Consider the following 13974-nt stretch of genomic DNA (forward strand, 5'->3'; position numbering starts at 1 on the left):
GTAACATTTTGTCACTTCCCCAGGCGCAGGGCAAGCAATTTACTTTCATTTAAAATATTTATTCTAAAAGGAGTCAAATACTTGTAACAAGTTGAAGGCAAAATGCAGAAGAATGCTTTAAAAGTGTGACATGAGCCAGGGGGAGGCTATATGGCATCATGAAAGAGCACAGCTTCGAAGTCAGGAAGACCCTTAGTTGTGGACCCTTGGGCATATAGAGAACTTGCATGAGCTTCAGTTTTCACTGCTGTAAAACTGTTGTGATTATCTAGACAATGCACATGATTATTATAACAGAACATTACAAATGCATGTCCTGAAGTAAATCATTTATCATTAGGGAAGTGAGGTAAAGAAATAGCTTAGCACAGGGTCTGGTGCTTTTTTTTTTTTTTTTTTGCCTACTGCATTTTTCCAATTTTATTGAGATTTATATTTATTTATATTTGACACAAAGCACAGTGTTAATGTTAAGGTATATAGTATAATGACTTGATTTATACGTATGATAGCCATAAAAAGTTTCAGTTCAGTTCAGTCGCTCAGTCGTGTTTGACTCTTTGCGACCCCATGGACTGCAGCATGCCAGGCCTCCCTGTCCATCACCAACTCCTGGAGTATACTCAAACTCATGTCCATCAAGTCAGTGATGCCATCCAGCCATCTCATCCTCTGTCGCCCCCTTCTCCTCCTGCCCCAATCCCTCCCAGCATCAGGGTCTTTTCCAATGAGTTAACTCTTAGCATGAGGTGGCCAAAGGATTGGAGTTTCAGCTTCAGCATCAGTCCTTCCAATGAACACCCAGGACTGAAATCCTTTAGGATGGACTGGTTGGATCTCCTTGCAGTCCAAGGGACTCTCAAGAGTCTTCTCCAACACCACAGTTCAAAATCATCAATTCTTCGGCGCTCAGCTTTCCTCACAGTCCAACTCTCACATCCACACATGACCACTGGAAAAACCATAGCCTTTTGACCAGACAGACCTTTGTTGGCAAAGTAATGTCTCTGCTTTTTAATATACTATCTAGGTTGGTCATCACTTTCCTTCCAATGAGTAAGCGTCTTTTCATTTCATGGCTGCAGTCACCATCCTCAGTGATTTTGGAGCCCAGAAAAATAAAGCCTGACACTGTTTCCACTGTTTCCCCATCTATTTCCCATGAAGTGATGGGACCAGATGCCATGATCTGAGTTTTCTGAATGTTGAGCTTTAAGCCAACTTTTTCACTCTCCTCTTTGACTTTCATCAAGAGGCTTTTTAGTTCCTCTTCACTTTCTGCCATAAGGGTGGTGTCATCTGCATATCTGAGGTTATTGATATTTCTCCCAGCAATCTTGATTCCAGCTTGTGCTTCTTCCAGCCCAGCGTTTCTCATGATGTACTCTGCATATAAATTAAATAAGCAGGGTGACAATATACAGCCTTGATGTACTCCTTTTCCTATTTGGAACCACTCTGTTGTTCCATGTCCAGTTTTAACTGTTACTTCCTGACCTGCATATAGATTTCTCAAGAGGCAGGTCAGGTGGTCTGGTATTCCCATCACTTTCAGAATTTTCCACAGTTTATTGTGATCCACACAGTCAAAGTTTAGTTAATATCTTTTGTAGTATATCAAAATAAAACAAAGAAAAATACTGTAATGAGAACTTTTAGGATCCATTCTTTCAAATGTATTATACAGCAAGGTTAACTATGGGGCTTCTGAGGTGGCGCAGTGATAAAGAATCTGCCTGCCAATGCAGGAAACGCAAGAGTTGCAGGTTTGATCCCTGTCCCTGAGTCAGGAAGATTCCTTGGAGTATGAAATGGCAACCAGCTACAGTATTTATGCCTGGAAAATTCAATGGCCAGAGAAACTTGGTAGGCCTCAGTCCATGAGTTTACAAAGAGCTGGACCTGACTGAGAGACTGAGTACATATAATATGTTAACTGTTGTCAGTCATCACACTGTACATTGCAACTCCAGTAGTTACGTATCTTATGACTGGAAGCTGACATCTTTTGACCACATTCATCCAAGGGGTGACAGGTGGGGGGGCTGAATGAAGGAGATTTGTTAATTTTAAGTAGTATCTCTTACTTTATTAAGTATGGGGTAGGATATTCTTCCTTACATCATAACAGGCTATAGTAACAACTCCCAAATCTCAGGGATGAGCAAAATAAAGGTAATATCATTTTCATATTATAAGTCCACTGCAGAGAATCAAAATGGCTTTGCTCATTGAGATTAACTCTGGGACCTCAGGGATCCAGCTAGTTGGAAGTTCGGATTCAATACCACTGATACAACTTTTGAGGCAGGATGATGAGAATATAGTGACTTATTTTCTGGCTTTAAAATCTCCACTTTAAAATGACACATGTTACTTCCAATCTTGTTTTATTGCCTGCACAGGTCACCAGAAGAATGCTTAACTTCAAAGAGGATCAGAAAGTACAGTCCTGCCACACGTCAGGGAGAGAACAAGAATATTTATTTGTCTCCTGCTCTCATGATGAATTCCAAGCATACGAGTAAAGGACCTCACAATTAGACTATGATTTCTTACTAATCAAATCCCAAATGTTTGTAAAATAGAAAAATGTTGAAGTGGAAATAACACAGTGGGGTTTACTAGAATATAATAGTAGCGATTTTATTAAATTTGTAAAATGCTCTGATATTTCCCCAACCTTTCAACCTCATTTTAATCAGTGGGAGATCTGACTAGGAATAAATACACAAACATAATGAGAAGATACAATGTTGTAAGTGTTAAAATGAAATTTCCCACAGATAAATTACTGATCTAGTAGGTGTATATTCAGTAAATCATGAATTGAGCAACATCCAATCTAGTAGATAAAAAGGAACTCTAGTAAGCTATACAAGATGAGAGATTTTTATAAACCAAACTGAACAGAAACAAGGAAAATGTGCTGAGTATTTGCTAGTTGATTAAAATAAATAAATAAAAGGCTACTTTCTTTTCATGGAGCAAAGGGAAGTCTTGGAGCCAGGTCAGGTAACTTGTACTGAGCAGCTAAGCTCTGATTTGTTGATCTAGGGCTTCCTTTTTCAGGAGAGTGGAACATATTGATTTAGTTAAGTTTGGATCGCTGACTTGGGCTTTGCGTGTGGGACTTCACCTTGCGGCTAATTCGGTTACTTTAGCAAAAGCGATACACCAACAGCCATCTGAGAAACTAACAGCCTGGCGGTGAACCCAAAGAGAAACACTATAAAATATTTATGGAACAATTATATGTTCTGGGCATTGTCTTAGGGTGGTGTAAAGAGAGTAGTGAATAAAGCAGACACAAAACTCTACTTCTCATATTTTACATACATGTGTTAATGTTGGTTTTTAATATTAAAAAAATAGCCTGTCTTTTTGTGGTATGGAAGAGACATTCCAAACCAATTCCATGAAATTTTTCTTGTGATAAGAAGAATATACCTTAAACGCTAGAGCTTTCAAAATTTGTGCAGGGGAGAATAAATCTGACTCCATATTGGATTTATTTCTTTTTCTTTAACCTTTGTATTTTATTCTTTTTGCCACAAGTTGATCACTAAAGGGATGTGGCCTATAGCTTAAAGTATACATAATGGTCCATTTCTGGGAACTCTGCCTCCCATGCCTGAGTGTTAAGCTAAAATATCTTTGTTTAAGCTCATGGGAAACATCCTGACCAGGTCCACCTGTGAATGATTGTAGAAAAGAAGAAATTAACACATGCCCTCTGGAGTCAGGCTGGGACAAGGAAATACATCAACTTATTGCCTTTTTTACTTTACCTCCTCATCTTCCCCTCTTTGTTCTATAAAAAAACAAATAAAATTAAAATTAAATTGAATAAAAACAAAGCCCAGCTTTCAAATCCTATCAAGATGGTTCTTTGGGACACTAGTACACCATCTTTTCAGTCTGCTGGCTTTCCAAATAAACACACTATTCCTTGCTCCAGTGCCTCCTCTCTAGATTTATTGGCCCGCCATGTAGTAAGCAGTAGGAACTTGGACTTGGTAACATTTTTCCTACAAACATGTCTCAGATGGCCTTACTATGAGTTGTGTCAGAAAGGATATAGCCTTCCTGCTAAGGTACATAGAGATAAGATACAGAGCAGGCATACATAGGCTCTGGGACCAAGCTACCTGAAATCAGGGGCCTACACAGCTACTATGAGCTAAAAGACCTTTGGCAAATTACTTTACCGATCTCTGCTTTAGTTTCCTCAAATGCCAACTTCATCCAACGAGGAGAGGGACATCTTCGTCACATTATAGTCTAGTGTATGTGAAATTGCTGAGAACAGCACCAGGCATATATTATTAATTCTACCTCTTGGGTATTGGATGGAGATGATCGTGGATATGTAAAACATGATGCTTCTTATCCAGAAATAAGATAAACAGAAGGCTTCCATCACTCTCTCTTCAATTTACCATAAAGACATTTTTCCATCATCCTTTAGGGTAATGTATTGATAATGCAGGGCTTCCCAAGCGGCTCTGATGTAAAAGAATCTGCCTGCCAACAGAGGAGATGTAGGAGATGCCTGTTTGACTCCTCGCTCAGGAAGATCTCCTGGAGAAGGAAATGCCAACCCACTCCAGAATTCTTGCCTGGAAAATCCCATGGACAGAGATGCCTGGCAGGCTACAAAGAGTCAGATATGACTAAGCACACACTCACCTCATATTGATAATGAGCACATGTGTATTCAGTCATGCCTGACTCTTTGTGACCCCATGGAAGCCCTCCAGGCTCATCTGTCCACGCCATTTCTCAGGCAAGGATACTGGAGTGGGTTGCCAATTCCTCCTCCAGGGGATCTTCCTGACCCAGGAATTGAAGCTGTGTCTCCTGCATTGGCAGGAGGATTCTTTACCACTGCAATACCTGGGAAGCTATGTCGATAATAATTTGTTGATAATCACCAGTAAAATTTGAAAACTTCCCAGAGATTCTGTTGGTATACTGATAATTTATTTTGATAATGAAAGCCAGTTCCTAGTCCAGCAATAGTAGTTGAATTGATGGTCTGATATAATTTTTTTCAGTAGCTGATTTTGTGTTATGTTTTACTTTATTAGTTTTCAGATATTTCCTTCATTAGAATATAAGCTCTATGAGAGCAAGGATTTTATCATGTTTTCTCCTTTGTACCCAGCATCTAGAATGAGGTCCAACACATATATGCTAATTAATATTTTAGATCAATAAATTAAGGACTGAAATAATCATTCCACATATCAGCCTCTTACAGAGACAGCTTGTCAGTAAAAATTCTCTGAAAAATTTGCTCGACTTGAGAAATTATTGATCTGACAATTGTCAGATATTGGACTCCAGGTGATTATGGTTTTTCTTCCTTTTTAAGATAGACGACCACCAATGCCAATGACACTTTAATTAAAGAAGAAAGCTGAATGCACAGGCAATTTACTTTTTGTAAAAATAACCACATACATACACACATTTTCACTTAATTTTATTTCCCTTCTGGGAGTGGATATGCATAATAAACTACACATTTAACCCAAAATTAGACTCATAAAGTGAACCTAATAATCCACATACATCGAAATTAACTTTTAGATGTAGTTTTGACAAATGTATAAAGTGGATAACCATCACCATGACAAAAATGTAGAATATTTCCATCACTGCAAATTTCCTGTGTCCTTTTTTGTTCCATTTCCTCTTCCCACAGAAACCCTTAACCTCTAACCTTGTAGCTGTTCTCATAGTCTGCCTTTCAGTCTATCATAAAAATGGAATCAAACAGTATGTTTATTATATTTGCATTTCAACTCTTTTCTTGGACTTCTGATATTTGCTTTTTCCTATTAGTAGTTGATTTTGCATATGACTCCTTTGTATATAACCCTTTATTATTTGATTTAACAATCTATGACTAAAATATTTGAGGAAGAGAATGAAAAGTGAAAACTATAATGTACTTATATTTTTTCTTAACATATAAAAAAAATAAAATAATCAAAAGGTTCCCAAGCCCTTCAACTCCCACTAATAAACTCCTTGCTCTGTTAATCATTCTTGTGTACAGAATCTTGCTTATTCTTTTGGTGAACATTCACACTGTTATCTTTCATGATCAATCATTTGCCATTATTTTTTGCCATTATCATTTGCCTTCACTCATTCTCAGGACTGTGGAAATATAATAGAAAACGTATTTGTTTTGTAATCTGCCCTTTTTCTGCTTAATGATATTGCTTAGTAAGTGGAATGATACAATGAGAAAGAAATCAAATTACAACTGTTGCACCGTTACAAAGTGCTATTTTCTCTGCCACCATTCTAAATCTCTCCTGTTCTACTGTAAGGTTCCTAACTGGTTAATTCTAATCTCCCCTTGCTCCAAATTCATCCCTTGCCCAGCTCTTAGTTTTATCTTTGTAATACATAGTTCTAATCCTATTATTTCTCAGCAAAATTTTTCTCAATTGTCTCTCACCATGAACATAACTAAACTCAGATTTCTTATCCTGCCACTTGCAAACTTCTCCAAGAATGTTGTAAAATTTTCTTTTTATCTTCCCACGTCATCCCTACATATCCTTATACTCTCTTTGTATTGTGTTTTGTGCTATTTTGGAAAGAGCTCAAACTAATTTTTCCCTCACTTGGAAGGTTCTGACACAATTGTATTGCAAAGTAAATATTAGCATATTATTAGTAAATAATATCATTATTATTTATTTTGCTATAATAAATTATAAGGCCACATTACAGCTAATTTTATTAAGCATTTCTTGTATGTTAGCAATTATGTTTGGTAAATTTTCATTATTAACAATTTCCAACAATAATTAAAGTATTATAAATATCATTATCTAATGGATTGAATGTAAATAGCAATCATTTTAATGATAAACCACAAAAGAATTCTCTAATCATCAACACTTTGAGTCAGTTCAAGTGCTCAGTCCTGTCCAACTCTTTATAACCCCATGGACTGCAGCATGCCAGGCTTCCTTGTCCATCACCAACTCCAGGAGCTTGATCAACATCATGTTCATTGAGTCGGTGATGCCATCAAACCACACCATCCTCTATTATCCCCTTTCTTCCTGCCTTCAATCTTTCCCAGCATCAGGGTCTTTTCCGTTGAGTCAGTTCTTCTCATCACAGGGCCAAAGTATTGGAGCTTCAGCTTCAGCATCAGTCTTTCTAATGAATGTTCAAGACTGATATCCTTTAAAATTAACTGGTTTGATCTCCTTGCAGCCCAATGAACTCTCAAGAGTCTTCTCCAACACCACAGTTCAAAAGCATCAATTCTTTGGCTCTCAGCCTTCTTCATGGTTAAACTCTTACATCCATACATGGCTGGAAAAATCACAGCCTTGACTAGACAGACCTTTGTCAGCAAAATACTGTCTCTGCTTTTTAATATGCTGTCTAGGTTTGTCATAGCTTTCCTTTGAAGGAGCAAGCTTCTTTTAATTTCGTGGCTGCAGTCACCATCTGCAGTGATTTTGGACCCCAAAAGAATAAAGTCTGTCACTGTTTCCATTGTTTCCCCATCTATTTGCCACAAAGTGATGGGACTGCATGCATGCCATGATCTTAGTTTTCTGAATGTTAAGCTTTAAGTCAACTTTTTCACTCTCTCCTTTCACTTTCATCAAGTGGCTCTTTAGTTCCTCTTTACTTTCTGCCATTAGGGTGGTGTCATCTGCATATCTGAGATTATTGATATTTCTCCCGGCAATCTTGATTCCAGACTGTGCTTCATTCAGACCAGCATTTCTCATGGTGTACTCTGCATATAGTTTAAACAAGCAGGATGACAAAAACAGTCTTGATGTACTCTTTTCCCAGTTTGGAACCAATCTGTCATTCCATCTCTAGTTCTAACTGTTGCTTCTTGACCTGCATACAGATTTCTTTGAAGGCCGGTAAGATGGTCTGGTATTCCCATATCTTTAGGAATTTTCCACAGTTTTTTGTGATCCACACAGTCAAAGATTTTGGTGGAGCCAATAAATCAAAAGTAGATATTAATGTTTTAAATTTATTTACAACTAAGATTTGAAAATAAGCAGGTCACCCAAAAATTTTCATGAAAATTAATATATAGATCTAGTTTTTATTTTGTTAATAAAAAATTGCATGATAATTTAAGATGATGTAATCTGATGAACCACTTTTTTTTTCCTCTCAAACTAGTGCATATACAAAACATATGTATTTTAAAATTTTGCATATGATGTCAGAGTATGTCTGAAGAAATTTAAGGTCATCCATGTGTGTGCTGTGCATGCAAAATATTATGTTAAGACCTCAAAGTTACTTTGCCGACAAAGCTGTGTTTTTTCCAGTCTAGTCAAAGCTATGGTTTTTCCAGTAGTCATGTATGGATGTGAGAGTTGGACCATGAAGAAAATTGAGCACTGAAGAATTGACGGTTTTGAACTATGGTATTGGAGAAGACTCTTGAGAGTCCGTTGGACTACAAGCAGATCCAACCAGTCAGTCCTAAAGGAAATCAGTCCTGAATATTCATTGGAAGGACTGATGCTGAATTTGAAACTCCAATACTTTGGCCCTGTGATGAGAAGAACTGACTCCTTAGAAAAGACCCTGATGCAAGGGAAAGATTGAAGGCATGAGGAGAAGGAGACAACAGAGAATGAGGTGGTAGGACAGCATCACCAACTCGATGGACATGAATTTGAGCAAGTTCTGGGAGTTGGTAATAGACAGGGAAGCCTGGCATGTTGCAGTCCATGCAGTCGTAAAGAGTCAGACGTGACTCAGCTACTGAACTCAATTGAAAATCAAGAAGTCCTTAATTAATCACATATGTTATATAATTAATTTCATAGTTTCATTAAATTAAATTGAAACAAGTCTAGCTATTTTTCTGAAACTAAAGAATATAATGGCAATGAACTAATCTTCCATAATTTAAGGGAATGAAAACAGATGAATTTCAAGTGAATGAATATATGCAATTTACAAAGCATTTTGTCTTCTCTGATTATTTACATACCTCTGCATACATGCCATGTCATTTCAGTCGTGTCCCACACTTTGTGGCACTATGGACTCTAGCCCGGCAGGCTACTATGTCTATGGGATTCTCCAGGCAAAAATACTGAAATGGGTTGCCATGCATTCCTCCAGGAGATCTTCTTTACCCAGGGATCAAACATACATCTTTTATATCTCCTGCATTGATAGGAAGGTTCATTACCATTAGCACCACCTGGGAAACCCCTGCATATCTCTAGGCTGAATTATAAATATTCCTATGCAAGTGTGTCTGTGTGAGTCAATAAAAAAATTCTTGCTCTGAAGAAATTTGCCAATTATTATGAACATAAATATGCTGCTGCTGCTAAGTTGCTTCAATCGTGTCTGACTCTTAGTGACCCCATGGACTTCAGCCCACCAGGCTCCTCCGTCCATGGGATTTTCCAGGCAAGAGGACTGGAGTGGGGTGCCATTGCCTTCTCTGGAACAGAAATATAGAAAGGGGCAAATGTGTGCATAAGGTCAAATTAAATATTAATCCATTTATTATCTGTTTTCCTCTAAATTTGTATATCAAATAGTTTTATTTCGCTACTTATAAATAGTGATGTATATCTATATGCTTGTGTACATGTTTGCATATATACATGTATATATACTTGCATAATTTCACAGTGGATGTTAGTACTGCTTTAATGCTTTTGATTAGATTTGTCTGCTAAAGACCAAGGTGACATCAGTTTGAAACAGTGCACAGTAGAGTACATTCATATTTCACATCACTAACTTCCTCATAGTGAGTTGACTTAGAAACAGCATGCCAATTCACCAGGTAACAAATCAGTTGCTTGTTTTGTTAAATTATACTGGTGTCCATGATATATCTTATAAGCAATCATGTGGTGTCTGCATGGCTGGGTTCTTTTGCTTGAATATTCTGTGTTTAAGTACTCATTTAGGGCAGTGCAGACTAATGGTTAAACATATGAAAGTTGAATCTAATTGCCTGAGTTCAGCACTGGCTCCAACACTTACTAGCTGTATAACCATCAGCAAGACATTTAAACCCTCTGGGCCTCAGTTTTTTCATAATGTTTTATGAAGTCTAAATGAATTAAAATTTAAGCAAGCTTAGATCAATGACTGACTCATAGTAGGCATTGTTACATATACAGTTAGTCTTGCTGGGCTTCTCAGGTAGCAGAGTGGTAAAGAACCCACCTCCCAATGTAGGAGAGTCGAGAGACTCCAGTTTGATCCCCAAATCAAAAAGATACCCTGGAGTAGAAAATGGCAACCCATTCCAGTATTCTTGCCTGAAAAATTCCATTGATAGAGAAGCCTGATGGGCTACAGTCCACAGGGTCACAGAGTTGAACACGACTGAGCCCACACACTCACACACACATGCACATGCATATTACATATATATATATTTTAAATAAAATAAAATTATCTATTTTATTTCTTATAGATGGAGCGCTTATGGAACAGGTTGGAGTTTTTCTGTGCCAGCCGTATAAATTATGGGATTAATTTTTTCCTAACTCTTATGCTTCTCCTTTTCTTTTAGTTAAAATTTCTTCTCTAATTGCCTACTTAAAAGTAAAAAAATTTGTACATTTAGAGACAGAAGATCTGACTACATTTGTTGTAATATTTAATTTCTTTGTGTACCTGTGACAAAGAGAGAGACAGTTTTAAATCTGAAGCACTTGTATTCCCTAAATAATTGGAAATATTTCTCATTGAAAATAAAAAAAAAATTATAAAGTGCTCATTTGGTAGATATTTGTTGATACTCTATTCAGTGCTTTCACCAGGAAGAGATAAATAATGAATGGAGACAGGGTTCATGATTTTAAATAATTTAAATTGTAGATATTTTGTGTAATCTATTTAACATGAAGGCATAAAATGAAATAGCATTCCAAAAATTATTATATCAATTTCATTTTATCTTTATTACCATTTAATGCACCACTTCAGGTACTATGGTGCTCTTAATATAAAAAACAAAAATATAGCATTGCCAATTTTTTTCAAATTGAGTCATATAAAAATCAATGTACCATTAGTATGACTTTACAAAAAGGTAATATAGCTTAATGAAATGACTGACATGAATTAAGAATAAATGACAATAATAAAGTGGCAGTTCAGTTCAGTTCAGTCATTCAGTCATGTCTGACTCTTTATGACTCCATGGTCAGCAGCAAGCCAGCCTTCCCTGTCCATCACCAGCTCCAGAGCTTGCTCAAACTCATGTTTATCGAGTCAGTGATGCCATCCAACCATCTCATGCTCTGTTGTTCCTTTCTCCTCCCGTCTTCAGTCTTTCCCAGCATCAGGGTCTTTTCTAAGGAGTCAGGTATTCACATCAGGTGGCCAAAGTATTGGAACTTCAGCCTCAGCATCTGCCCTTCCAATGAATATTCAGGACTTAGTTCCTTTAGGATTCACTGGCTTGATCTTGTAGTCCAAGGGACTCCCAAGAATCTTCTCCAACACCACTGTGCAAAAGCATCAATTCTTTGATGGTCAATTAAGAAATGTAAATCTAAAAAATCATCCCAGAATTTCAGAAATAAAAGCAAAAATAAACAAATGGGACCTAATGAAACTTAAAAGCTTTTGCACAACAAAGGAAACTATAAGCAAGGTGAAAAGACAGCCCTCAGATTGGGAGAAAATAATAGCAAACGAAGCAACAGACAAAGGATTAATCTCAAAAATATACAAGCAACTCCTCCAGCTCAACTCCAGAAAAATAAATGACCCAATCAAAAAATGGGCCAAAGAACTCAACAGACATTTCTCCAAGGAAGACATACAGATGGCTAACAAACACATGAAAAGATGCTCAACATCACTCATTATCAGAGAAATGCAAATCAAAACCACAATGAGGTACCATTATACGCCAGTCAGGATGGCTGCTATCCAAAAGTCTACAAGCAATAAATGCTGGAGAGGGTGTGGAGAAAAGGGAACCCTCTTACACTGTTGGTGGGAATGCAAATTAGTACAGCCACTATGGAAAACAGTGTGGAGATTTCTTAAAAAGCTGGAAATAGAACTGCCGTATGACCCAGCAATCCCACTTCTGGGCATACACACCAAGGAAACCAGATCTGAAAGAGACACGTGCACCCCATTGTTCATCGCAGCACTGTTTATAATAGCCAGGACATGGAAGCAACCCAGATGCCCATCAGCAGACGAATGGATGAGGAAGCTGTGGTACATATACACCATGGAATATTACTCAGCCATTAAAAAGAATTCATTTGAATCAGTTCTAATGAGATGGATGAAACTGGAGCCCATTATACAGAGTGAAGTAAGCCAGAAAGGTAAAGACCATTACAGTATACTAACACATATATATGGTCTTTAGAAAGATGGTAACGATAACCCTATATGCAAAACAGAAAAAGAGACTCAGATGTATGGAACAGACTTGTGGACTCTGGGAGAAGGTGAGGGTGGGATGTTTCAGGAGAACAGCATTGAAACATGTATATTATCTAGGGTGAAACGGATAACCAGCTCAGGTTGGGTACATGAGACAAGTGCTCGGGCCTGGTGCACTGGGAAGACCCAGAGGGATCGGGTGGAGAGGGAGGTGGGAGGGGGGACTGGGATGGGGAATACATGTAAATCCATGGCTAATTCATATCAATGTATAACAAAAACTACTGTAATGATGTAAAGTAATTAGCCTCCAACTAATAAAAATTAAAAAAAAAAAAAAAATATCAAAATTGTAATAGAAGGCAGAGAAAGAGGTGATGCTTGAAGCTAGAGATTTGATGAAAGTCCAGATTCATGTGCTTATGGAGCAAGTAAAAGCAGGTGCCTAACCTAGTGTCACTGAAATACAGAAAAGACAAGGAGTACACAATAGCAGTTAAATTTTTGATTTGCTTCTAACATAGAACTTTCTTCTTGCCTGTTCTCATATCAACCCAAAGAAAAGACAGCTGGTCAAGAAGCACCAAACCTGTAATCATAGCTAGCATAAGTCTGTTTAGTGCCATTTTCCAAGTAAGTAAACAAGATGGATCAACTTTGAATTGAGTGATTCAGATAAAAATGATCAGCTCTTTGGAGAACTGAAACAAGTAAAATTTCAATTGTTACATTTAATGTAATGAAAACATTTATAAATAATCTGAGAATAATGAGGAAAACTTGGGAACTGAGAATTTTTATGCTGATATTTAGAAATTCATTTATACCATTATAATACAACATTAATTTATTATCAAAAGTGCCATGATCACAGCCACCACCATCAGCAAAGACAGAATTTTACAAAAGAATAAGAATAAAAAAGACAGCAGATTGTTCAGTAGGAACACTAGATACTGAAAAACAATGGAAAGTTGCTTTCAATTTTGAAGAAATATTTTCAATGTAGAATAGGTGTCCAAGAATATTAAATGATTTTAAGTGCATAATAAAATACTTACTTTCATGAAGAGCCTGCAACAATGTGATTTTAAAAAGAAATATTTCTGAATCAATGGTGTCAGTCTAAGAAAACCAGTGAGGGAAGTCAATACACTAGCCTTAATGAATAGAGTGAAAGTGAAAGTGAAGTCTCTCAGTCATGTCTGATTCTTTGCAACCTCAGGGACTATAGCCCACCAGACTCCTCTGTTCATGGGATTCTCCAGGCAAGAATACTGTGAGTGGGTTGCCATTTCCTTCTCCAGGTAATCTTCCCAACCCAGGGATCGAACCCAGGTCTCCCACATTGCAGGCAGGCACTTTAACCTCTCAGCCTCCAGGGAAGCCCAGTTCAAATTAGGGGAGAACATGGGTATCTGGTTATTGACAAAAATAAAAGGCAGGGGAGAGAGCAACCAGTTTTATAGTTTTAAACAGTATGGATTATATTAAGAACTGTATTGAGTATTATATATTAATATATATTATCTTACTTTAAAAATAACT

This window comes from Odocoileus virginianus, chromosome 14 (genome assembly GCF_023699985.2).
Source record: "Odocoileus virginianus isolate 20LAN1187 ecotype Illinois chromosome 14, Ovbor_1.2, whole genome shotgun sequence".
In the NCBI taxonomy this organism is placed as follows: Eukaryota; Metazoa; Chordata; class Mammalia; order Artiodactyla; family Cervidae; genus Odocoileus; species Odocoileus virginianus.